This window comes from Mandrillus leucophaeus, unplaced genomic scaffold (assembly GCF_000951045.1).
Source record: "Mandrillus leucophaeus isolate KB7577 unplaced genomic scaffold, Mleu.le_1.0 Scaffold330, whole genome shotgun sequence".
Classification (NCBI taxonomy): domain Eukaryota; kingdom Metazoa; phylum Chordata; class Mammalia; order Primates; family Cercopithecidae; genus Mandrillus; species Mandrillus leucophaeus.
In genome coordinates, this window is record NW_012103477.1 from 2,498,236 (window position 1) to 2,524,134 (window position 25,899).

Sequence of the window (25,899 nt, forward strand, 5' to 3'; positions counted from 1 at the left end):
CTGAGTGTTTGGGAGGCCTTGGAGCATGAGGAAAAGAACACAGAGCCCCAGAATCAGACTAGGTTCAGAGTCCATTTCACCACTCACCAGCAGTGACATGTGGGGCAAATGACATAACCTCTCTGAGTCTCCGTTTTCTTATTTGTGAAATGGGAGTAACCACGGCACCTCCTGCATGGGAATGAGTTAACATAGATGCATGTACTCACTCCATTGCCTAGCTTGTAATAAGAACCACATGTATCAGATATTGGAACGTTCATTGTCAACATCATCATGGCAATGAAAAGGAATACTAGCTCATCGGGTCCTATGTCCTCATTTTAGACAGCAGGAACTGAGGCCCAGAGAAGATAGGTGGTTTTCTCCAAATGTCACAGCTAGTTAGTGGCACACTCCAGACCTGGTCTGGGTCTTGTGATGCTTGCACTATTCACCATGGAAGTACAGGAATATATCAGCCCAGAAGACAACCTATTGATCCACAGGGCCCTGGGCAGGTCCCCATCATCCTAGTGATCCACTAATTTAGTTGAACCACATATATTTCCCTTTCACTTCTTGCAGTGGCACATTGTGATTACTTAATTGCATGGGCTGAATTCAGTGAGATTCAATTAAGATGGAAATTTGCTTTCCTCTCACCACTGTCTTTCAACTGTGCTGGGCTGGATCTCCCATGTAGACATAGCTCAGGTAGATGACCAGGGTTTTCCGGATGCTTTCAGGTACTATAATGGTCAGGGCTGCCCATAGCATATATGATGCATTTCTGCAAATTTCTAAGAGGTGGCCTCTGGGCAGATGAATTAGACAAAGGGTATCTCTGCCTATGGACTAATGCAGCCCTCTTATTGGGGATGCAAGTCGTGGCACACAAGCTCAGAATGGGTTTTAGCATCTGCTCACTCATTTGGCCACACACACTTGTGCAGGGCACAACTTGTGTCAATGTACTTGGTGTCCCTAAGAGCAGCATCAGTCTCTGAGAGCAGATGGTTAAAAGTCCAGCCCAATCTAAATCAAAACTTCCATTTTCCCATCCAATTTGTTACTTCTTCTCCTTCCACCAAGTCAATGAATTCAGCCGACCAGAAGGTAAGTGGAATATAGTCTGTGATTTCCTGTTTTCACTTTTTATTTATTTATTTATTTTTGAGACGGAGTTTCACTCTTGTCACCCAGGCTGGAGTGTAATGGCGCGATCTCAGCTCACTGCAGCCTCCACCTCCCGGGTTCAAGCAATTCTCCTGCCTCAGCCTCCCGAATAGCTGGGATTACAGGCATGCACCACCCCGCCTGGCTAATTTTTGTATTATTAGTAGAGATGAGGTTTCACCATGTCGGTCGTCAGGCTGGTCTTGAACTCCTGACCTCAGGTGATCCAGCCACCTCGGCCTCCCAAAGTGCTGGGATTACAGGCGTGAGCCACCACGCCTGGCCGGTCTGTGATTTCTTAATACCCACTGCTCTGGCCCCACTAGGGCTGGGCAGGGGACTACTGATGATAGCCTCAAAGGATAAAGTCTTATTTTTGGGAGTTGCTGGGATATGGCCATGAAGCTGTCTGCTGACTGATGCCCAACACTGGCTCTTTCTCTTGGGAGGTGCTTCTGGTTTGGGATTTTTAAACATTCCCTCTCCACAATTATAAGCCTGACTTGAGAGAGGTCCTCTCTGTGTCAGGCATTGCCACTGCGCACCAACATGTGATTCCCTTCACTGTACTTTCCCGGACCCCTTGAACTTCAGCATGGCTGCATGCCATGCCTTGACCCATACACTTGGATGTGGAAATGGCAGTGCTCTGTTCCTCACCATCCCTTCCCCTGCTATGCACTCGGGGAAACATGAGGATGCGCAGTCAACATGAAACGAACCAGCCAGGAAAGGAGGTCACAAAGTGCAGTCACTCTGGAGAGCTGCTGAGCATCTGCAAGAAGTAACCTTTTCTGGAGCGGTTTCACTGGCGTCTGGAAAGTGCTTGTTACTGTAGCATGACCAGGCTTGGCGTGACTGATTCGCAGCCACTGTCTGCTGAAATTGCCTTGCTCATGCCAGCGACTCTTCTGCACTGGGTCTTCTGAAGACGCTTCGAGCCTGCCTATTTTCCAAAATAACCACTAAGTTCATGGGAAAACCGGGTGACTTTATCCCCACCCCCAAACTCCAGAAATGAAAGCCACTCCCACCGCTGATCTCTCCCTTCTCTTTGCCATCATAGGCGATCCAGCCGGCCCTTGCCTCCATGCTTTAGCAGGTGAGAGTCAGGCTCCGGTCCCAGACTCTGCAAAGTCTGGGGCTTGGATCAAATCCTCCCAAGAACTCCGTCACCACCAACTACAGAAATACCTAACCGTGTGGGGCAGCTGGTTGCAGCTCTCACAAATAAAATGATGGTTTATGCCCCACTCGCGCAAAGCCCAGCCTTCTTGAAGTCTCACTTGAATTAGGCAAAAATGTTACTCTGAGCCCCTGCCCAGGAAGCAGATGGAACTAGACGGACCCTCCTTCCTGATTAATCTCTTTTTACTTTCTTATCTTCTCTTATGTGTGCTGGAGGCGGGTGACAGGGTCAGAGAACCAGTTTCACTCTCTCTGAGCAGGTTCTGCAGGTGCCATTGAGTCTTATTTCTCCTTTGAACCTGGAGACATGGGTTATCTATTGATCTCAACTCGGGGGTTTCTACTGAAACTCCACGGCAACGGGGAAAGTCCCACCAACAGCAATGTCCTAATCCACATTGCATTGTTGCTTCTAGTCTCTGTTTTGGAATTTAATATATTTCATGGGAAGAACCAAGGCTTTTCACCAATTTCATTCAGCCTGAAAGACAAGAGGTGATGTCACCTCCACTTAACTGGTAATGACCTTGATGTTTATGATATGAACACGACAATGTCTCCAAAAGTCCTGAGCTGCTACTTGTTAAAAATAGATAAATAAAAATTAAAAAATTTTTAAAAACAAGGAGCAAGACAAAGGCTTCAATCTCAGCCAGGACCAGTAACCTCACTGCCCCTCAGCATGCTAGTGCCTCTTCCTCTCTGTTTCTGACTCATTTTCCAAACGTATCGTGCTTCCACCAAGACTCAGAGACACACACATGAAACGTATCTCCCGTGTTTCCTTCTTTTTTTGATAATCTTCCATAACCCCCTCTTACGTGCATGTGTGTGCATGTATGCATGTATGTATGCCTGTTTCTTTCTCAAAATGTGGGGAGAAAATATTTGGACTAGATAATTGATAATGGTGGTGATGATGTCAATAGGGATCATGATGGTGATGATGATGGTGATGATGATGGTGATGGTGATAACAAAATGACGATGATTTTGATGATGATGGTGAGTATGATGGGGTAAAGGTTATGACGGTACTGGTAGAAATGATGATGGTGATGGTGGTGGTTGTGGTTGTGGTAATGGTGATACTGATAACGGTTGTGATGATGGTAATGGTGGGGTGATGATGGTGGTGATTGTAGCTAATATCTGTTCAGGACTTTTCAAACTTGCTGTTTGTCACATGGTGCCGAATCCTTTCCATGCTTAACTTCATCCACCCCATGAGACAGACACCATGGCTAGCCACCTTTAATAGCTAAGGCACTTAGTGGTTAGAAAATTTCTCAAGGTCATGCAGCCAATACTGAGATCCCGTCTAGCTCTAAAATGTTTTAGCTCTATGGATGAAAGTAAAAGCCTGAGTGCTGTTCTAAGAATTCTTGAGACTTAGACAAAAACGCCTGCCCCTGGCAGCATCCGCAGGAAGTTCCATGAGAGGTCACAGGAAAGGGAAGAGGAAGATGACAGGGGCTGGAGGGATGGCGGGGGAAATGTGAGGTAAAGACTCCAGTAAGCAGTGCAAAGGGAAAGAGACAGAGACCAGACCAGCTGCCAGAGGCGGTAGAGGGGACCCCCAGCCTCCCCAGGGAGGATTTGGCCTTTGTCAAATGTTTGATGCAAACCCATGCTCTGGCAACATTCAGCTGGTAATGTGTGCTGCTAACAAGTATCAAAGCCTCATGGAGGGGTCCTCTGAGGAGATGCTGTGTGTGTGAACAGGTCATTTCATTTTGTGCCATTAGCCACCGTACTTCACTGGAATAAGTGCACCCTGCAAAGCCCAGAACTTCACACTGTAGCTGAGAAACTTGCACACTCACAACTAGAAGACAAAACATAATGGCATTCTACTGCTCTGAGCAGGCTTCCACACCCCTAGTCAATGAAGCCCTGGTCCCTGGCACCCCTAAGTGACTTTAAGCACTTGACGATAGACTGCTGGCCCTATTGCTCAAAAATAATACCCAATGCACTCAGGAGACAGGCTGCAATCCAATAAACCAACAGCCCCAAAGTCAGCAAGATCATAATTTGGAAATTGTTCTCCCCCGCCCCAGTCTATTTCACAGACTTCAAATTGATCTGTCTAATCTCTTATCTGTAGCTATGAAATTGTATTTCCCTCTTAATAGGCCTACAAATGTTATAGATGAACAGTTCAATAGCAGGCAAAGAGGGAAGCAGCAGGCATGCTAAAAAGGGACATTAGCTCCTCGCACCCGCAGCCAGAGCCGCCAGAACCCTCCGTGCTGGGAATCCTAATCAGCTCCAGCTTCTGTCTGGCCTCCTTCTGGGGAAGGAGGTGCTGGAGGAGCCCAGCACAGAGTTTTGTTCCCCACCCCAAGGGAAAATGTGTATATTTTGGGGGAGGAGAGTGACCAAGACAGGGCAAGAGGTGGGAGGGATGGGAGCTCTCCCTCCCTGGCTCCCTCCTCCAGGGTACCCCTCAGTGGTCAGATCCCCTTTCTCTTTGTGCTCTTACAAACTTGAGCTTGTCTCTCTCTGGCTTAAATCTTCTGTGGCTCCCCAGTGATGTGAGGATACTCCCCCAATCCTGGAATTCTGCAGTATTTCCAAGGCCCCTTGTTATTTTCACCCATTTCCCCTCCCGAGCTCCCCTCCCTGTGCACTCACTCAGCCTCGTTCACTGTGGCTCCTGCCTCAGTCCCTAGCTCCTGCTTCCTACAGCGCAGCTGCCTTGCTCTCCTTTCCCCACCTGGGTAACCCTCCTGGTCTCACAAGCCAGCAGAAGAGACAGGTCCCCCAGGAAGCCATCTCAAGCCACGAACTCCCACTCCTCTGGAATAGCTGAAGTGGTTGAAGTGTGCCCCACAAAACATATGTCCAAGTCCCCACACCCAGCACCTACGAATTCAGGTGTATTAAAGGAGGATGTGATGAAGCTAAGGGCCTTGAGATGAAATCATCTTACATTCTCGTGGGTCGTAAACCAATGACAAGTGTTCTTATAGGAGAAAGCCAGGAGATGTGGCACCTCACATGGAGGAGAAGGTGATGTAAAGACGGAGACAGAGAGAGACTGAAGCGACTCAGCCATAAGTAAGGAGCACCCGGAGGCACCAGAAGCTGGAAGGGATAAGGAGTGACGCTCTCCTAGGACCTTCAGAGGGAACACAGCCCAGAGACAGACACCTTCATTTCAAACTTCTGACCTCCAGAACTATGAAATAATAAATTCCTATAGATTTTTTGTTTGTTTCTTTTTTGAGTCTTGCTCTGTCACCCAGGCTGGAGTGCAATGGTACGATCTGAATTCGCCACAACCTCCGCCTCCTGGGTTCAAGCAATTCTCCTGCCTCAGCCTCCCGAGTAGCTGGGATTACAGGCATGTGCCACCACACCCAGCTAATTTTTGTATTTTTAGTAGAGACGGGGTTTCACTATGTTGGCCAGGCTGGTCTCGAACTCCTGACCTTGTGATCTGCCCACCTCAGCCTCCCAAAGTGCTGGGATTACAGGTGTGAGCCACCGTGCCCAGCCAAATTCCCATTGTTTTAAGCCACCCAGTTTGTAGTCCTGTTACGGCAACCCCAGAAAACTCTTACAACCTCCAAGCTGGGTTAAGTCCCCGCACACATACTGGGTGCCCCAGAGCCAAGCCTCTCCTGCACTATGTTGATGCCATTTCCTCCAGCATGTTGTCACCACCACCACCACGCCCCCACGTTGATGTCACTTCCTCCAGTGGGTTGACGTCACTTCCTCCAGTGGGTTGACGTCATTTCCTTCCTCATTAAGGTGTGAGCTCCTTGGCAGAGGGTCTGCTTGTCATCTTCATTGTACTGCCCCACCCAGAACCTGGGACACATCAGGGACACATCCACCTACCCCTGTCGTGAGGATTGAATAAAACGGAACAGACTGTAATTTCCAGGGCTGCTGGAAGGACCTTTTGTTCTCAGGTGCCAAAAGGAAACTTCTGTCCCCTGTGGCCCCTCCTCTCATGGGTCAAGAGCCCAGGCCTCCCTCCTGAGGCTGGCAGGGTGACCCCCCAACCCCTTTTGACAAGCTCTGCTTTCAGCCCCCACCCACCACCGCCACTGGCAGCCACTTCACACATTTATTCCTGAACAACAAATCTGTTTCCCTGGCAGCATCTTCTCTCATCATTACCTCTTCCCACTCCCCGGGCCTCTGAGGACATTCTCAGGCTCATTCAGGAAGCTCACAGACTCCATGGCACCAGCAACAGGTGGAAAGCATGACAATAGTCATACAGACAGAGACAATAAATACTTAGCAAGTGTTTGTCATGTGCAGGAAGCAGGATAAGGGGTCGGGGATGGGAAGTCCAGGGTGTGGAAGCTCATCCCATCCTTGCTGTCAGTCCCCTGCAAGAGTCCCCAGTAGGAGAGCGCTGTAGTTGTTTACTGACTACACAGCTTATCGTTGCCGTCTCTGCCTCATTATGGAGGGCCCAGCTGGCACCAAAGTCACTGGAGCCCCAGAGTGCCACCTGTCAAAGTGTCATCTCAGTTGCTGGCTGGTCGCTTTTCATTATGTTCTGCTCTAGTCTGATCCCTACTGAAAGCCCCTGATGCTGGGAAGACACAGCACGCAAGCAAACATTCACCATTCCCAGGAAAAGCACTTCTAGGCGCACTTCCCAATCTCCGTAACCTGACACTTGCCCCCGTCGTGGGCCATGAAATCTGGGTCTCAAATCCCGGCTATTTCCTGAGCTCCTGTCCTGAATGTTCTCCTGTCTCCCAGTAGATTGCATGAACCCTGTCTGTTTCTACCACCATCAACCAGGGTCCAAGGTTGCTGCAGGCTGCAAGTGTCACTGCTGACCACCTAGTGTGTGCCAAGCACTCTGCAGCCCCAGAGGTCCCTGAGATGCTGGCAGTGCCCTCAGGAGCTTACACATTGGAGATCAGTGAGGAAGGAACCAGAGCCCAACTCCCCCATCTGGGGTTCTCAGAGGTTAGTGGAAGGACCAGTGCTTCTAGAGACAGCTCAAGGAAAGTTTTGGAGGAAGAAATTGGAACTCCCTATTGAAGACTGAATGAGATCTGAGCACACAGGCCAAGGGAGAAGGGTGCCACACGTGGGAAAGAATTAAACCTGAAGACCCGGGGAGGTGAGAGGGCCAGGAGCAGAGGAGGGAGGGATGAGTGTGGCTGAAGGAGAAGCCACGGCACTGAGGGCTAGAGATTTCGCTTCTGATGTCTGGTTCACAGCCCAGCCCTGCCACCTGTCAGTTGTCCAGGTTGCCTAAGATTTCTGCAACTCAATTTCTCATCTGTGCAAATGCAAATAAACACAGTTGATGAAGGGCCTGGTACATAGCCAAAGACTTCTGAACATCAGATCCTGTCATTTGAAGGAGAAGGTGTGGGGAGAGGGGTGGTGGCTTAAAGGTCAGATTTGAGATTTGGGGCTTTCTTTTGGAGAAGGGTCCATTTATGCCATTGCAACCTGATATGGTTTGGCTGTGTCCGCACCCAAATCTCATTTCAAATTGTAACTCACACAATTCCCACGTGTCATGGTTCATGGGAGGAACCCCAGGAGAGGTAATTGAATCATGGGGGTGGGTCTTCCTGTACTCTTCTCATGACAGTGGATAAGTCTCACGAGAGCTGATGGTTTTATAAGGGGGAATTTCCCGCACAAGCTCTCTCTTTGCCTGCTGCCATCCATGTACGATGTGACTTGCTCCTCCTTGCCTTCTGCCATGATTATGAGACTTCCTCAGCCACATGGAACTGTAAGTCCATTAAACCTCTTCCTTTTGTAAATTGCCCAATCTCAGGTATGTCTTTATCAGCAGCATGAAAACAGACTAACACACAGCCTGATAAAGTTAATCTCATGAGGTTAGAGCTATGCTTCGAAATGATAGATCTGGGGGCTTTAAACGGAGACAGGCTGCAGGTGGAGAGACCACTAAGTGGTCCAAGGAGAGGTCACAAGGGGTCATCCCATGTGCCAAGGACATGAACAGAGAAGATGCTGAGATGAGAGAGGAATTGTCAGAATTTACAGAACTCAAAACCAATGTGTTAGCTTACAGGATGGGAGGATACACAGGGATGTCCAGCTTTTGTTCCTGAGTGACGGGAGATGGAGATATTATCAGGAAGGAGAACAAAATGAGGAAGAGAACAAATACATAAATGAGAAAGAGAAGGGTTTGTACATAGAGATGAGAAGTTCAGTTGCTAACATGTTGGCACCTTGGCTGGGCATGCATCGAGGAGGCTCTCTGGAAGACAGGAGGACATTCAGGACAGGAGCTAAGCCAAGAGCTAGGATGTGAGACCCAGATTCAAGGTCACCCTCATCTGGCAAAGAGAAAAAGACATGTGAGTAGATGGAGGAGACAGGCATCAGAGTGAGCCTCGGAATCCATTCTTATTTAAAACATACAGAAGGAAGTCTGTTCACGAGGCATGCTTTTGGCTGCACGTAATGAAAAAAAAATGTAAAAATTGGGTGGTCAGGCATGGTAGCTCACACCTGTAATCCCAGAACTTTGGGAGACCAATGCAGGTGGATCGCCTGAGGTCAGGAGTTTGAGACCACCCTGGCCAACATGGTGAAACCTCGTCTCTACTAAAAATACAAAAATTAGCCAGGCATGGTGGCGGGCACCTGTAATCCCAGCTACTGAGGAGACTGAGGCATGAGAATCACTTGAACCTGGGAGGCAGAGGTTACAGTAAGCTGCCACTACACTTCAGCCTAGGTGACAGAGCAAGGCTCTGTCTCTAAATAAATAAATAAACAAACAAATAAATAACTGTTAAAAAGTAAAAATTAGGTACTTTCTTTGTTTCCATAAAGAAAAGAATCTGGAGTTTGGGAGCTGCTGGTTTTGGTTCAACATCTCAATAAGGTCAGGCTTGATATTTCTGTGACATCTTGTCATTCTATGGCCCCAACGTGATCAAACCTGCACCCAAGGCAAAAATGAAGGGATGGGGTGAGGCCAGTAGCATTTGTCTGCATTATCAGGAGTGTCCCCAGAGGACCCTGAAGCATGCTCACTTGTCAGCACCATGTCACCTGGCCACTGTCTGTAGCATTGAAGAAGGCTGGAAAATGAGATTCTCCTATTTCTGCTTGAATCATAAAGAAGAAGGAAGTTAGTGCTGTGTTAGCTGTGTCAGTGTCTGCCATAGAGGGCAGGAAAAATGAAGACAGAGAATATGTTTCAGAAACCAGGTTTCAAGATGGGCACAGAAGTCAGGAGCGTTAACTTCTTCATATATTGGAAAGGTGGTAGTGGAGCAAATTCACTGGTGTTCTGTAATCAGTTCTAGGAGGGAAAAGGACCTTGACTAGGAGGACTAGGTGGTGAAGAAGTGGAGGAAACAAGAACAGACCAACATGTGAGCACACTTGGCAGGGGGAACAGAATGCATCAGAACAGACTGAAGCAATGAAATCAAGGGAAAATCAAGCCCATCTGTAGATAGAGGAGAAGGAACCAGAAAGTCTGTGAAAAAGAGAAAGAAAATATTGCAGAAAGAGGCAATATTTATCCAGGCAGATGACCAGGGGCTGAGATCAGGGACAGAAGTGGAGAGGTCAGTCTTGGAAGAGAAGCCTCAACTTTTCCACCATGACAGGAAGGAGTTGAGAGAATTCACAAGGGCATTTTCAGAAAGGGGTTGAGTTGGGGCCATTCTCTGTTCAGCAGGGCTGGAGCCCAGTTCACTCAGAGAAGCCAGAAGACACAAGGTGGAATCACTGTGGTGAGTGAGACCCACTAAGGGCTGGGGAAGGACAACCTGTTTGGGGGCTGTTCCCACCATCTGGGTTATCTGTGCCTCAATTCCTCTAGGGACTCACTTGGAAAGGAGAGCTCCAGTTACTCCAAATTCTTGTCAATGTTTGGTGTTCTAACTGTAATCGTTCTAGTATGTGTGAAACATTGTACCATTGTAGTTTTTGTTTGTTTTTGTTTTTTGTTTTTTTGAGACAGAGTCTCGCTCTGTCACCCAGACTGGAGTGCAGTGGCACTTGGCTCACTGTAACCTCTACCTCCCAGGTTCAAGTGATTCTCTTGCCTCAGCCTCCCTCTCAGTAGCTGGGATTATCATTGTAGTTTTAATTTAGATTTTCCTAATTACTGATAGCATTGACTAATGTTTCATATCTATTTTCTTTGATGAAGTATTTATTCCAGTCTTCTCACTTTTAATTGAGGTCTTTGCCTATCAATTAAGTTGGTTGAAAGTATTGTTTAAATCTTATGCATTTGCTAATTGTTTCTCTATTTGTTCTCTTAGTTACTGAAAGACTGGTTTTAGTATTTCTATCATTGTGAATTTGTCTACTTAAACCTTTAGTTCTGTCTCTATTGCTTCATACATTTTGAAGTTCTGTTGTTAGCTGCATAATCATTTAGGATTGTTCTTTGTTTTTGACAAACTCTCTAATTATCATTGTGTTTCGCACCTTTTTAACTCTAGTGGTGCTACCTCTAGGGAAGTTCACTTTTTCTGATATTAATGCCATACTGGCTGGTTACGCTTAAGGTTTGCATAGTATATCATTTTTCATTCTTTTGACTTTCAGCCTTTTATGTCTTAGTATTTTAATTGTGTTTCTGGTAAGCAGCATATGGGCGGGTCTTGCTTTTATATCCAGTTTCATACTCGATGTGTTTTAACAATGTGTTTAGTCTATTTACTTGCAGTAACATTTTGGTAAGATTGGGTTTAATGCTGCAATTTTGGCATTTTGCTTTTATTTACCCTATTTGTTATTTGTTTGCCTTCCTCCTTCTTTTTCTGAGTGAATCACATTTTCCAATATCTCATTTTATTTACTGTGTTATGTTTTAGCTATATCATTTTTTAAGTTACGTTTTAGTGATTAATCAGCAATTACAGTATTCATCTTTAAGATAGCATACTTACTTTTAAATGATATTATACTACTTCAAAAACAGTGCAAGAATCTTACAACAGTATAATTCCAGTTACCCCATTGTTCTTTATGATTTTTTCCATATTTTACTTTTGCATGTATTCCAAACCCCATAATAAAATATTTTATTATTTTTTAAAGAGTCAATGATCTTTTTAAATGTATATGTCTATACTAAACAGAGAAAGGTATCTGTATTTACTACTTCCCAGATATTTGCCCTTTCTGGTGTTCTTTCTTACTTCCTGTGGTTCTGGAGTTTTATCTGGTGTCTTTGCCCCCAACCTGAAGAATATTATTTTTAGCAGTTTTTGTAATATAGATCTATTGGCAATAAATTATCTCAGCTTTTGCCTAACAACACCTTCAATTATCCTTCATATTTGAAGACTACTATCTCTAAATATATAATTCTAGATTGACAAGTTTTTGTTTCTGTTTTTCTTCTACTTTAAAGATGTCATTACATTGTCTTATGATAGCCAGTGTTTCTGATGAGAAATCAACCATAATTCATGCCATTCCCCTGCATACAATGTGTCTTTTTATCTCTCTCTATTTTTAAATTTTGTTCTTTATCTTTGGCTTCCATCAGTTTGAATTTTATGTATGTACTTCTTTGTATTTATTCTGTTTGGATTTTTTTAGCTTCTTGAATCTGTGGGTTAATGACTTTCATCAGTGTTGGAAAGCCCCCAGCCATTATCTCTTTTATTATTTCTTCTGTTTCGTCTTCTCTCTTCTCTCCTTCTGGGCCCTAAAGACATGTAGTTTTTATTATTTGTTACCATCCATAGATTGTGAATAGTCTTTTTTTTTTCTTTTATGATTGTTTGAATTTCAATTTGGATATTTTCTATTGATTCCTCTTCAAGTATACTGATACATTCCTGTGTTGAGTTCAGTCTTCTGTTAAGCCAATCTAACAAGTTCTTCATTTCTGATATTGTAATTCAAATATGCAGCATCATTTCCATTTCATTTTTTATAGCTTCCTCTTCACTGTTTTTTAATAAACTTTTTATTTTGAAATAAATTTAGATTCATAAGAGTTGTTTCAAAGAAATACACAGAGTTCTTGTCTACTCATCCAGGTTTCTCTAATTCATTTTGACTAACTACAGCCCATGAGATAAATTCAGCCCACTGACTGCTTCTGTAAATAATGTTTTATTTACACCATGACATTCATTCGTTTATTACCTATGGCTGCTTTTGTACTATAATGATGAAGTTGATTAGTCACAACCAAAGCCATGTGACATATAAAGCCTGCAGTGTTTACCAGCTACTATACACTGGGTGTTTTGTAGCCCCAAAATGTATATGTTTAAATCCTAAGCCCCAGTGTGATAGTATTAGGAGATGACACTTTTGGTGGGTGACTATTTCATGAGGGCAGAGCCCTCATAAATGGGATTAGTGCCACTATAAAATAGACTGAGAGAGATCACTCACCCCTTCCACCCTGTGAGGACATATGGTGAGAAAATATGAGGAAACAGTCATCCATGAACCAAAAGCGAGCCCTCACCAGATACCAAATCTGCCAGTATTTTTATCTTGTACTTCCCAGCCTCCGAAAGTGTGAGAAACAAATTAGTGTTGTTTATAAGCCAGCTTGTCTATGGTAGTTTGTTATAGCAGCCTGAACAGACAAAGACACCATCTCACTTTTTACAGGAAAAGAATTGCCAAGCACTCCTCTAAGGAAGGGGCAGATAAAAGGCTTGCACCTGGGTTGAAATCTTATATAACCATTTGTTTGGTACATTTACAAAAGTAATAAATTAACATTGATACAATACAATTAACTAAACAATAGACTATTGAAACACAGATGTCCTTTGGATTTTACCAGTTTTCCCCCAATTTTTTTTTTTTTCTGATCTGGGAACCAATATACCAGAATGCATGGTATCTAAATATATGTATCTTTCATATCCTCTAATCTATGACAGTTTTGTGGTCTTTCCTTGTCTTTCATGACCCTGATACTTCTGAAGCTCATTGGTCAAGTACTTTGTAGAATGTCCCTGAATTTGGATTTATTTAACTTTTTTTTTTCCATGGTCAAACGGGGGTTATGGATTTTGGAGAATTATACTACAGGCATGAAGTGCCTTTCTTATTACATCATGTCAGGGGTCATATGTATTAGTCAGTTCTCATGCTGCTGATAAAAACATACCAGAGACTGGGTAATTTATAAAGGAAAGAGGTTGAATGGACTCAAAATTCCACATGGCTGGGGAGGTCTCACAATCACGGCAGAAGATGAAGGAAGAGCAAAGGCATGTCTTACATGGCATCAGGCAACATGGCATGTGCAAGGGAACTCCCTTTTATAAAATCGTCAGATCTCATGAGATTTATTCACTATCATGAGAACAGTACAGGAAAAACCTGCTCCCATGATTCGATTATCTCCCACCAGCTCCCTCCCATGACACATGGGGATTATAGGAGCTACAACTCAAGGTGAGATTTGGGTGGGGACACAGCCAAACTATATCAGCACATAATAGCAAAATTACTTATTACTGGCAATGTTAACCTTGATAACTTCATTAAAGAGATATCTGCCAGTTTTTCTGATGTACAGCAACTACTTTTTTTTCCTTTTAATACTATATTCTTTGGAAGTGAACCACTAAATCAAGCACATACTCAAGAGGAGTGGAATTAAGGTCCAACTCCTGAAGGGAGAAGTAAAAAGAGAATCTCCGAACATATGTAAAGCCACCATTGCCATCAACAAACATTTTGGAGAAGGTATTTTGAGGTTATACAAATACATTTTTTCTCCTTAAAGTTTTGCCCATGAATTTTAGCATTTATCGATGGATCTGGCCAGCAGTAATTATTACTGTAGTTTTCTGGTTGTAATTTTCTATTTCTCTTATTCTACAGTAATTCTTTAGAAATTTCATTATTGGTTTTTATTTATTCCATTTGTAGTTCAGTTTTTACCCTGGATCTTTATTATTCTTTATTATAGTTGTTGAAAAGTCCATGTCTGATTATTCCCACATCTGTTACCTCTATGGGTTTACTCCTATTGACTGTTCCTTCTCTTTACCAGGGTCACATTTTATTGCTTCTTTGTGTGTCTTGGAATCTTTTACAGTATGTCAAGTGGTCTGTATTCAACAACATTAGTAACTGAAGTAAACAGTATTTACCATCAGAAAAGGGTGCACCCCTTCTTCTACCAGTTGACTAGAGAGGTAAAATCTAATCTGTAGTTCAGGTGGGTCTGGGTTTCACTGTAGCTTTAGTTTGATTCTGTTACTGCTGAATCAAAATATTTTGAAAGCAGGATCGGGACTTTCTGTTTTGCAGAACTTGGGTTCTGAGCATGGGAAAGATTCCAGGAGTCTCTGTAATTTATAACTGAGCCACCAGCTTTCCCATCTGTGGAAACTCTTTCTACTTCCTGCCTGGTGACAGATTTTTGAGTTGGAGAATTGTCTTTGTTCTCCAGGCCTGCTGCAGATCTTGAGCACCTGGGAAGATTACTCTCTTCCTGGAATTCCCCAAAGGAGTTTCTCTGCATAATTTCCTATCCTCTATCGCCCAGCAGCTGAAAGTTTTCCAGATGGCTTCAAATAGATTATTCTCAGGTCCTCTGCCTTGCTCCACACCCTCTCCCTGCAACCCTCAGAGGGAAGAGTCTTTAACTTAGAGAAGGTCCCCTTGTACCTCAGAAGCATATCTCAGTAAAGCACTCTATGAAGACCTGTGTGAAACAAGGAATGGATTCGTGCACATTCTCTTGGGACTTTCAAAATTCTAACCTGCCATGCCAAGCCACACATGGCCATTGAAAGTGTGTGCCAGTTTTAGCCAGCTTTAGCTGGGTCCCTCTGGGTCCCTCCAGGTCATAAACCTCCTCCTGTAGCTGCCCTATCAGGGAAGACGGCAGCCACAAGTCTCTTATCTCAAAGGCTCGTCACTTTCTGGTGTTCTTTTCCCTTATTTTCTTTGCATTCTCAGCTATCTGATGGGTTCAGATAAATTGTGATTTCATTGTGTATCCTGCTTGTTTTGGTTGTTGGGATAAAAACAAAGGTTTCCCATCACTTTTCATATTCTAGCCAGAAGTGACCTCATGTCTACATACAACTTAAAGAATGATAAAGAATGAACCAAACACCTTTAGAAATGCCTTAAAACTATAGATTTAGCCCAAATCTCAAGGTTAATAGATGAGGAAAATACAGCAGAGCAGGAACTGAAACTCAGTCTGGTCTAGAGTGGGGAGTTCATTTTTCTGACAATGACTCTCTTGCACCTGTCCACCAATGCAACCAATACCAACACCACCAACAGAAGAGCTATTCTTTAGGCACAAACTTTGGGATAGGTGCTACCTACTTATGTACATTGTCTTATTTTATTTTCACAACACCTATTTGAAGTAGGTACTATTATAATGCCTATTTTACAGATGAGGAATCCAAGCCTCAGAAAATCTATGTAACCTTCCTGATATGGTTTGCATGTTTGTGCCCTTCAGACCTTATGCTGAAATGTGATTCCCAATATTGAGGCGGACCTGGTGGGAGGTGATTGGATCAAGGCAGGGGGAACCCTCATGAATGGTTTGTTCATCACCCTCTTGGTGATTAATAAATTATCACTGAGTTAGTTCATGCAAGATTTGGTTGTTTAAAAATGTGTGGCACCCTCTGGCCCCCTTTGCCTTCTGCCATGATTGGAAGCTTCCTGAGGTCCATGTGGTGCAGATGCTGGTACCATGCTTCCCATACAGCAAGCAGAACTGTGAGCCAAAATAAAACTATTTTCTGGCTGGGTGTGGTGACTCACACCTGTAATCCCAGCACTTTGGAAGGCCAAGGTGGGCAGATCACTTGAGGTCAGGAGTTCGAGACCAGTCTGGCCAACATGGTGAAACCCCATGTCTACTAAAAATACAAAAAATTAGCCAGGCGTGTTGATGTGCAGCTGTAATCCCAGCTACTCAGGAGGCTGAGGCAGAAGAATTGCTCGAACCCAGGAGGTGGAGGTTGCAGTGAACCAAGATTGCACCATGGCACTCCAGTCTGGGCAACAGAGAAAATCTCTGTGTCAAAAAAGCCTATTTTCTTCATAAATTACCCAGCTGATATGGTTTGGCTGTGTCCCCACCCAAATCTCATCTTGAATTGTAACTCACACAGTTCCCATGTGTCATGGGAGAGACCCAGTGAGAGGTGGTTTTTCTCCCAGTGGGCGGTTCATGAGGGCAGGTTTTTCTCATGGTGCTCTTGCAATGGTGAGTGAGTCTCATGAGATCTCATGGTTTTAAAAACAGGAGTTCCCCTGCACAAGCTCTCTCGCTGTCTTTTGCCTGCTGACATCCATGTAAGACACGACTGCTCCTCCCTTCTTTCTGCCATGATTGTGAGGCTTCACCAGCCACGTGGAACTCTAAGTTCAATTAAACCTCTTATTTTGGTAAATTGCCCGGTCTTAGGTATGGCTTTATCAGCAGTGTGAAAGCCAACTAATACACGAGCCTCAGGTATTTCTTTATAACAATACAAGAATAAGTTATTAGTGAATGGCAGATCCAGGACTTGCACCCAGGTTGAAATGACCCTTGCCTATGTGTTGTGGCCAAATGTGGTCTCAACTGGTACTTTACTGCTCTTGTGCTTTGCAGGCCTGGGATTTCTCAGCTGAGCTACCTTCTCTCCTGGCTGAGCCTCTTCTCCCTTGCTAAAAGAAAAAGATTATTCACTGATATGTGTTAAAACACAGTAAGGAAGATTTTATTCAGGGCCATTGAAATAGGCATGGGGACCACTGCAATGAAATTTTTCAGTGCAGAAGAGAGATCAGAGTCAGCTCCAAATACAGCATGGGCAAGTGGGAATTTACAGCCAGGAGCAGGGTGGGAAGCAGTGGAGGAAAATTACTAAGAGGAAACATCAGGAGTAAGCCTGGGGGAGTTCTGGAGTTCTGGATAAACTAACAGGATTCTTACTGAAGACAGGCCAAAGTGATCAGACACCACCAAAGGGGTGATAGAGGATAAGGAATCTGATCAGATACTGAAGATGATCAGATATGGAGAATGGCAGATTCTGGCTAAACCAACTTCGTTGAGTTCTTGCTAAAACTGGATTTTACAAAGGAGTGTGCAAATGAACCTAGGAGAAGGTTCAGGGACTTGGTTGGAGTTTGGTCAAGCACAGAATCTTTTCAGCCTCTTTGGTCTGCTAACCACTCTGGTTCTTCCTTCTTGAAGCAAGAATTGAGGCCACACACAGATATTGATATGAACCTACAGAATGTCAAATTTGGGGACCACAGCAGCATTGTCAGGCTGTGAGCGTGGGCACTGCTTGAGCTCTGAGAGTTATGGATGGCCCCAAGTTTAAGAAGCTTACCCTCAGGTCTAGCCTTGGCACAGAGCTGGCAGGAGCCCTTTCCAGAGAGCCACAGTATTATCATGGGGAGTGAGGAACTCGAGCAAGTGTATTGAGATTCATCACTTGAAGAGCCAGATTGTCTACTCATCAACCTTTTGGACTCTCTGGACATGCAAAGGATGGACAGTAGAGAGAGGAAAGACCCTTGCACAACATGACAAGGACCGAGGCCACCTCTGGTCATCTCCTTGTTACCTGCATGAGAGGAAAGAGGAAGAATCATGCCAAGTTGCTGAGGAGACTGATTTCAAAGACTGGAATCAAAAGGTGATCAATGATGGTACGAATCAGATGTTCAAGAAACTGGAAGAACCTTCAGTCAGAGCTCTCTAAGGAGCCCCAGGTTTTGTCTGCAGCTACCTGGTTTGGGGCAAGCATCAGCCCAGTCAAGAAGATCTGGGTTTGAATCCAGTTTCTGCTACCTACTTGCTGTGTGATATGGTTTAGCTGTGTCCCTACCCAAATCTCATCTTGAATTATAGTTCCCATAATCCTCATGTGTCATGGGAGAGACCCAGTGGAAGGTAATTGAATCGTAGAGTCAGTTATGCTGTTCTTGTGATACTAGTGAGTTTTCACAAGATCTGATGGTTTTAAAAGGGGCTTTTCCCCTCTGCTAGGCACTTTTCCTTGCTGCCGCCATGTGAAGAAGGACGTGTTTTCCTCCCCTTCCACCATGATTATAAGTTTCCTGAGGCCTCCCCAGCCATGCTGAACTGTGAGTCAATTAAACTTCTTTCCTTTATAAATTTCCCAGTCTCGGGTATGTCTTCATTAGCAGCGTAAGAATGGGCTGATACACTATGTGACCTTGAATCAGTCCCTTGCCCTGTCTGGACTCCTTTGTCCTAAGGGGTAATATGCCTTCTACAAAGCACCTATGGGAACTCAGCAAAAGAGCACCTGTGAACGGGCTCTGTGCACTGTTAAGCAGCTCAGATTAAGGAAGTGTTCTTGCCGACATTAAAACGGAAGACTCAGTGGGTTGGGTGATGCAAGAATGAGGTCTTCCTCCAGAATAATGTGCCCTGGATGGGATTCCAAACAAGAGGGGAGGCCTCTTGTAGGGCAGCTGCAATGACTTATTCATCTTTCCCTAGTACAGAGAAATTGCTGAGCAAATCTGCATGGAAGTTCGCACCAAAACACATGCCTGTATAGGCTGTGCCAGGTAATGAAACCAGCATCACTTTCCATTGCTTGAATTCCTCTGCCTCTGATCCAAGAGGTGTGGACCCAGTAGGGAGCTAGGGCAGGCAGCTGTCTTGTCATTTCCATAATCAAATGTTTATGTACCATTTCCTCCTGCCCTTTCTCTTCCCCTTTCCCCTCTTATTTCTATTTGAGCAAAATGTGTTCAAACATCCCCTCTTGCCCTGTTGGGGACAAAAAGTGTCTGTCATGTTGGTGTAACATTTTGGAGAATGAATGCAACATTTGTGTCTATTTGCCGATCAGAATATCGATTTCTTCTTGAAATAAAATGTCACATCCATGAAATTCAAGATGTATTAGAGAAAGAAAGCCAACTTTGACACATCATCTTTGGGCAGCTTTGATGGTGCCTTAGCAACCTGCCTTCTTCTGTGTGAGTCCTCCAGTCTAGAATATCAGACCCAGGGGAAGACCCATCCTAGATGTTCACTGTTTGGTCTCTTCTTCCTCCTGTGGTTGTCCAGGGCTACTTGGACACTCTAAAAGAACATAAAACAGTAGTACAGGTTGAGAATTCCTTATCCAAAATGTTTGGAACCGGAAGTGTTTCAGATTTGAGATTTTTTCAGATTTTGGAATATTTGCATTACAGTTACCAGTTGAGCATCCCTCATCCAAAAATCTGAAATTCCTGGTGCTCCAATGAGTATTTCTTTAGCATCATATTAATGCTCAAAAGGTTATAATTTGGGGGGCATTTCAGATTTGGGAACTTCTCAGATTTTGGATTTTTGGATGAGGAACACTCCGTCTGTACTTGTAGCGTATCCGGTACGCTGAGCATCAGTAGCCACTTGCTATTGTGACTGGATAAACAGCATTTGCTATTTTTAAAAGGGCACTGACAGATGAAATGCAACAGCTCCATGCCATCCCAGATATGAAAGCCCTGCTTCCTCCATAGTCAGGAGAATCTACAGGTATAAACTGACAGACATCAGGTGGTCCATACTGAGATGTAGAAGACTGCTTCCAAAAAAAAAGTCAAGTATTGGCTGCTGAGCACAGGTGACCGAATGGACCAGAAGCAGTGAGAGCTAGCGTCTCTCTCCCTGGGCTTCTCTATAAGTGCTGACAAGGCCATGTGTCCAGGCAAGGAGCACGCACACACATGCTTTGGGAGAGCCTGGCTTACACGTATCTTGAGGAGCCTGTACAGGTGTCTACACAACTGTGACTTTTAGGAAAAGACCCAAAAGCTACTCTCCTTTGGGGATACTCCAATTTTTCATTCATCCACAGCTATTTTTGAGCCACCTGCTGTGCGCCAGGTGCTATGCCAGACCCAGGTGATGCAATGGTGAGAAGAACTGAATAGTTCCTGCCCTCAGACAGGTTTCATTTCCATGGGTCTGAGAGAAGACTCCCCAAAGCACGTGAAAAGGCAAAGGCAATGGCTGCCATCTAGCATACGTGCTGTCAAGGAAATGAGATGGGAAGCAAGCAGTCATGGAAAACCAGAGTTAACAAAAAATTTACAGGCATAGGCCATACCCTGGGGGTTTGGGGAAATATAAAAAGATACATGTGGAAGCCAAGAGTGAAGAGTACCCGACATCTGTTAGGTTCCAGACAAGTCACCGACAGAGGCATCCTACCTCCTACAGCTCACACTCCTTGGGTCAAGTGCATCCCCAAGTAGGGTGTTTGGAAATTCTTCTGTGTCACAGAGGGGAATAGGCCTGTTACAAGCTCTTCTTTTTTCTTGTTTTTTTCACTTCCTTTACATCTAAAAAAGCCCAGCAAGCTCTAGCTGCTCCTTGTTCCTGGCGCACATCCACTGTTCATGGCATCAGGTGGTTCTAAAGCCAGAGGGGCAGGGACCCTCACGAATCTGAGTCCTCAGCCTCTTTCCACCTGCCTACCCTGGAATTTACAAAGATTAATTCCTATTAAGCAATTTCTCATTCTAAAGATTCCCCTCCTGAGGGCTTATTTAAAATACCAAAGTCAATGATAACATAATCCCAATAATAAGAGTTATTTGTTCTCCAATCATCTATTCAAGAACACTTTTTTCCATCTCCATGACAATCTCTTGAAATGCTTTCCACCAATTCCTGCTTATTTGGCGGAAGCTGGTGGAAGAACAAAACAATCCTGGTGTGAAGTAGGATTTGTAACCATGTAGAGAGCACTACAGATCTTTAGAGACTTGGGGAAATAAAGACGCTGATTTCAAATTCAGCCCCCTCCTTCCCTGTGCAGTGATTGACACTAGACTTTACTTCCAAAAGAAAAAAAAAGTTGCAAGTGATTAAAACATAATCTGAACAAGCTTTAGGACAAAGAAGAGTTCTGCTGCCACGGAATCAGAAACTCCAAGGCGTGGGGTGACTCCAGCTTCAGCAGTGGATGGACCCAGCATGGAAATGGTTTCTACTCTATGTTCCTCTCCAGACCCTGCCTTGCTCCAGCACAAGCTCCCCTCTGCAGGGCATCCCAAAGGCCACCTGCAGTCCCATATTCACACTTACCCTGTCACAGCTCCGAAGGTAAAAGAGCACCCCCAGGAACGTCGTTGTGGGAACACCTCAAGGAAAGGAAAGGAAAATAAGGGAGCGGTCAGCCTGCCTTCACTTTCTGGGAATGTCTGAGCTGAAATCTCAAGACCAGTTGCGAACTCTGGAGTCAGTATCCACGCCCTCAAGTTCACCAATGTCCACACTTTGCCAAATCCAGTGGGGACTCTCAGTCCTCCTCTCGACAGCATCTTGGATACAGTGATCACTCTCCCTGCCTGCAAGCACTTCCCTCTCTCATGGCTTCCCTGGGCTGCGGATGCTGCACACTCACATTTCCTCCTGCTGTGCAGTGGTTGCTCCTGATTCCCTCCTTGGCTGGGTTCTCCCTTTGTTCCCTAAGCTCCTGGCATTGCAGTTGCTCAGCATTGGTGCGGGGGCCTCTTCTGCCCTCACCCCTTGGTGAGTCTGGCCAGGCTCTCATTTTAAACACCACATACGTGCCAACAACATCAACATTTATGTCTCTGGCACAGACTTGTTTCCTGATGCCCAGACTTGTGCATCCAACCGCTTACTCAGCATCCATACCTGGATGTGGACCAGGCATCAGCAACTGAGCTAGCACGACAAGGACTTCCTGATGCTCCCACCCAATCCTTCTCTACCCACAGCCTTCTCCTGCTTAGCTGATGCCAGCACCATCCTTCTAGTCTCCAAGGCCCAAATCAGTGGAGTCATTACTTTGTATCATCCTCTCATCCAATCCACAAGAAAACCTGTTGCTTCTACTTTCTGAATGTCCTCAGCATCTGACGATTCCTCCCCATCTCCACCACTTCCAGCTTGACCAGAGCCACCATCATCTGTCTGTCCTGGATTCCTGCAGTGGCCACTGAATTGTTTCTCCTTTTGTTACAGGAAAGGGGTCCAAAAGAGAGTTCTTGGATCTCGCACAAGAAAGAATTCAGGGAAAGTCTGTAAAGTGAAAGCAAGTTTCTTAAGAAAGCAAAGAAATAAAAGAATGATACTCTATAGACAGAGCAGCTCCGAGGGCTGCTGGTTGCCCATTTTTATGGTTATTTCTTGATGATATGCTAAACAAGGGGTGGATTATTCATTATACCCTTTTTAAACTGTACAGGGTAACTTCCTGATGTTGCCATGGCATTTGTAAACTGTCGTGGCGCTGGTGGGAGTGTAGCAGTGAAGACGACCAGGAATCACTCTCATCACCATCTTGGTTGTGGTGGGTTTTAGCCAGCTTCTTTACTGCAAACTGTTTTATCAGCAAGATCTTTATGATCTGTATCTTGTGTCTATCTCGTATCTCATCCTGTGACTTAGAATGCCTAGCCTTCTGGGAATGCAGCCCAGTAGGTCTCACCCTTATTTTACCTAGCTCCTATTCAAGACAGAGTCACTCTTGTTCAAAGGCCCCTGACACTTTTGCTCTTGCCCCATAGGGAGTCTCCTCAACACGGCAGTTAGAGGGGTCATTTTAAATCTGAGTGAGGTCATGTCTATTCTCTGATGAAAATGCTTCAGTGGCTTTCCATTTCATCCAGAGAGAAAACCGAAGTCCTTACAGCCTTAGCCCCGCATAGCCCAGCCCATTGCCACCCCGGGACTCCTCTCCCAGCCCCACAAGGTCATCCGGCTGTGCACTGCAGGCTCCCCATGGTCTTTGCTGCTCTGGCCGCCCACCCTGCTCCAGGGAACATTCTTCCATCAGATTTCCCCAGCCCAAATGACTTTCACTTCCAGCTCAAACCTCTCCTTCTCACTAGGGCCTCTGCTGCCCACTCTGTGGACACTGCAACCTGCCTCTTCACCCCACTCCAAGCCCTGCATGTACTCTGATATCTTCTATCAGTTACTGATCATGTTTGTCGTTCGGTAGTTGTCTCTCTGTGCTGGTGATGGAACACGACTCCTCTCCTCTAGGGCTGGGGACTGGGTCTCTTTTGCTTAGTGATATATCCCAGCATCCACAACACCACCCGACACATCACAGATGCTCTGTCAATATCCACTGAATAAATGCCAGAGAGCCCAAGACTCACCCAGCCCACCCTCTCACAAGCATGGCAGAAGGCAGGCTCCTGTGGATATGGACAAACAGTTAAACCCTTCTGTGTGCGTCAAGCCCCGTGGGGCACGAAGTTGGACAAGGCAGCTTCTGCTCAAGGCCCTTGGCTGTGACCACAGCAGGTGCCCAGGAGTGAGAAGGATCACCTAGAGAGGCTCAGCTCTGGTTCTCAATGCTTACGGATCCCATTTTCTTAACTCTATTTCTTTGTCCCATGAAGCCAAAAACAAGACAGGAGCCTTCAGGACAAAGAGGCTGACAAGGGATGGAGCCAGCTTAGCTTCATCTCCTGAGAATGTTTCCTGCCTCTTTACCCCCAGTTGCACCCGGCTTCATGCCCTCATCCATGTGCCTTCCAAATAGGAAACCATGAGTGAATGCATGTTCTCAAACCAGGCAGAATGTCTTAAGGACAGCAGTATTATTGGCAATGCAAACTTCTTTTAAGTGGCCTCGCAATCCATTCTTAGCAGGCAATGCTCACATTTGAGGGTCACTCGTTGGAAGAAATGATATTCACCTGGTTTTCCATTGAAGGCAGAGGGAAAGGAGACCACCATGGAGCTTTGATGGATGGCAGAGCCAAGGGCTGAGAAATCCAGGGATGCGAATTAGGTGTCCTGGGACTGAACAGGAGTGCCCTGCAGAAGGAAGGGTGATGCTCTGCTTGGATTCCACCCCAGGGGCACAGGTGGAGGGCTGTACCTGTGGGTGCTTGTGTGAGTGTTGGAGACCAGAATACACTGCTCCCAAATAGGCCTCTTTGGCATTGTGAGCTGATTTTTTTTTTTTTTTAGAAACAGCAGACACCGGAGAAGCTCTGGAAACAGTAAAAGGTATCTTGGCCCTGATGCTAAGCCGCCTCGTTGAGGCAACCATTTCCTTGGGTACCTTGATGTATATAAACTTCTGTTTGTCTCTCTCTCTCTTGCTAATGTATCTTTTGTTAAAGGGGCCCCAGCTGAACTCTTGGAAGGGTAAGGGGGAAACTGTTTCTTTTTCCCTACAGAAGCATGCCAGCCACGCTGGCCTCTCATTCAATAGAGCTGTTTGGCTACAGAAAAGTGAAGCCAGGCCCAGAGTCACCTTCTGTTTCCAACAGCAGCCAAGCTGACCTGCTTGGGCAACAACTCCTGGGCTGAGCTGGACACCACCAGGAGGCCAAGGAGTCCTCTGGGGGAAGTGGCTGGTGCACAATCACTGCATCTTGCAGCCTGCACAGTCACCGCAAGTAATGAGATGGGCGGGTTTTGTTCTCCAGCCACGGATTGACCCGCAGGGAGATCTTCTCTTTCTCATAAAAGAATCAAGAGCTTAAGAGAAAGGAGAACCTGTGAAGGGCTTCCATATTTCTTTAAAGTTTATAGTTTCTGATGTTTACAAACACCGAGGTGCCTGAGAAGAGGGGATGAAACAGGAGGTTGTGCTGCTGATCTGAAGTCCACAGTTATCAACCCTGTCCCAGCGGAATAAGCACAGCTGTGCCTCAAAGGAGGGTTTGACTAAACCTGCAAGCGCTGATGGAGATCAGGGTTGGGATTTCAAGACTCTAGGGGAGAAATGGAGAATGCCTGTAGTTTCCCTTGTGACATCATAAATATACACACACACACACACACACACACACACACACACACAGAGCTGGTTCCTGGCACAGAGCTCCCCAAACCCTTGCAATTTCCTGAGTAGTAGAGATGTTGGGAGAATCTTTGTTCCAATACTTGATCTTTGACCAGGGTTTCTGATACAGAGTTCCTAAATCCTTTAGAATTTCCTGGGGAACTAGAGCATCTTTCATTCTAATGAGGTAACTCTTGGAGGCTCCTGGATGGAGACAGAGCTGGGATTAGAAGCCTGGAACTTTCAGCCCCACCCCCATCCTCCAGGAAGGGGAGAGGGGCTAGAGATTGTGTTAATAATTAATTATGCCTGCATAATGAAACCTCCATAAAAACCCCTGAACGACAGGGCTTAGAACTTCCTGGGTTGATGAACACGTGGGAGTGTCTAGAGGGTGGTGTGCCCAGAGAGGGCATCAAAGCTCCACACCCCATCCCCATACCTTGCCCTGTGCACCTCTTGACTGGGCTGCTTATCCATGTCCTTCATCACATTCTCTATAATAAACCACAAATGTAAGTAGAGTGTTTCCCTGAGCTGTCCTGGCAGAGACTCAGATGTGAGCAGGAGGTCGCATCACCCCGACTGATAGCTGGTCCATCAGAAATACGGGAGGTATGCACTCGGGCTTGGCGTCTGCGGTGAGGGCAGTCTTGCAGAGCTGAGCCATTCATCTGTGGGGTCCAGGTAGTTTGGGTCATAATGGAAATTAATGTATCCGACACCCAGTTGGTGTCTGGAGAGTTGGGGAATTTGTTGGTGTGAAAAAACTTCCCACACCACATATGGTATCAGATATGAATATTAT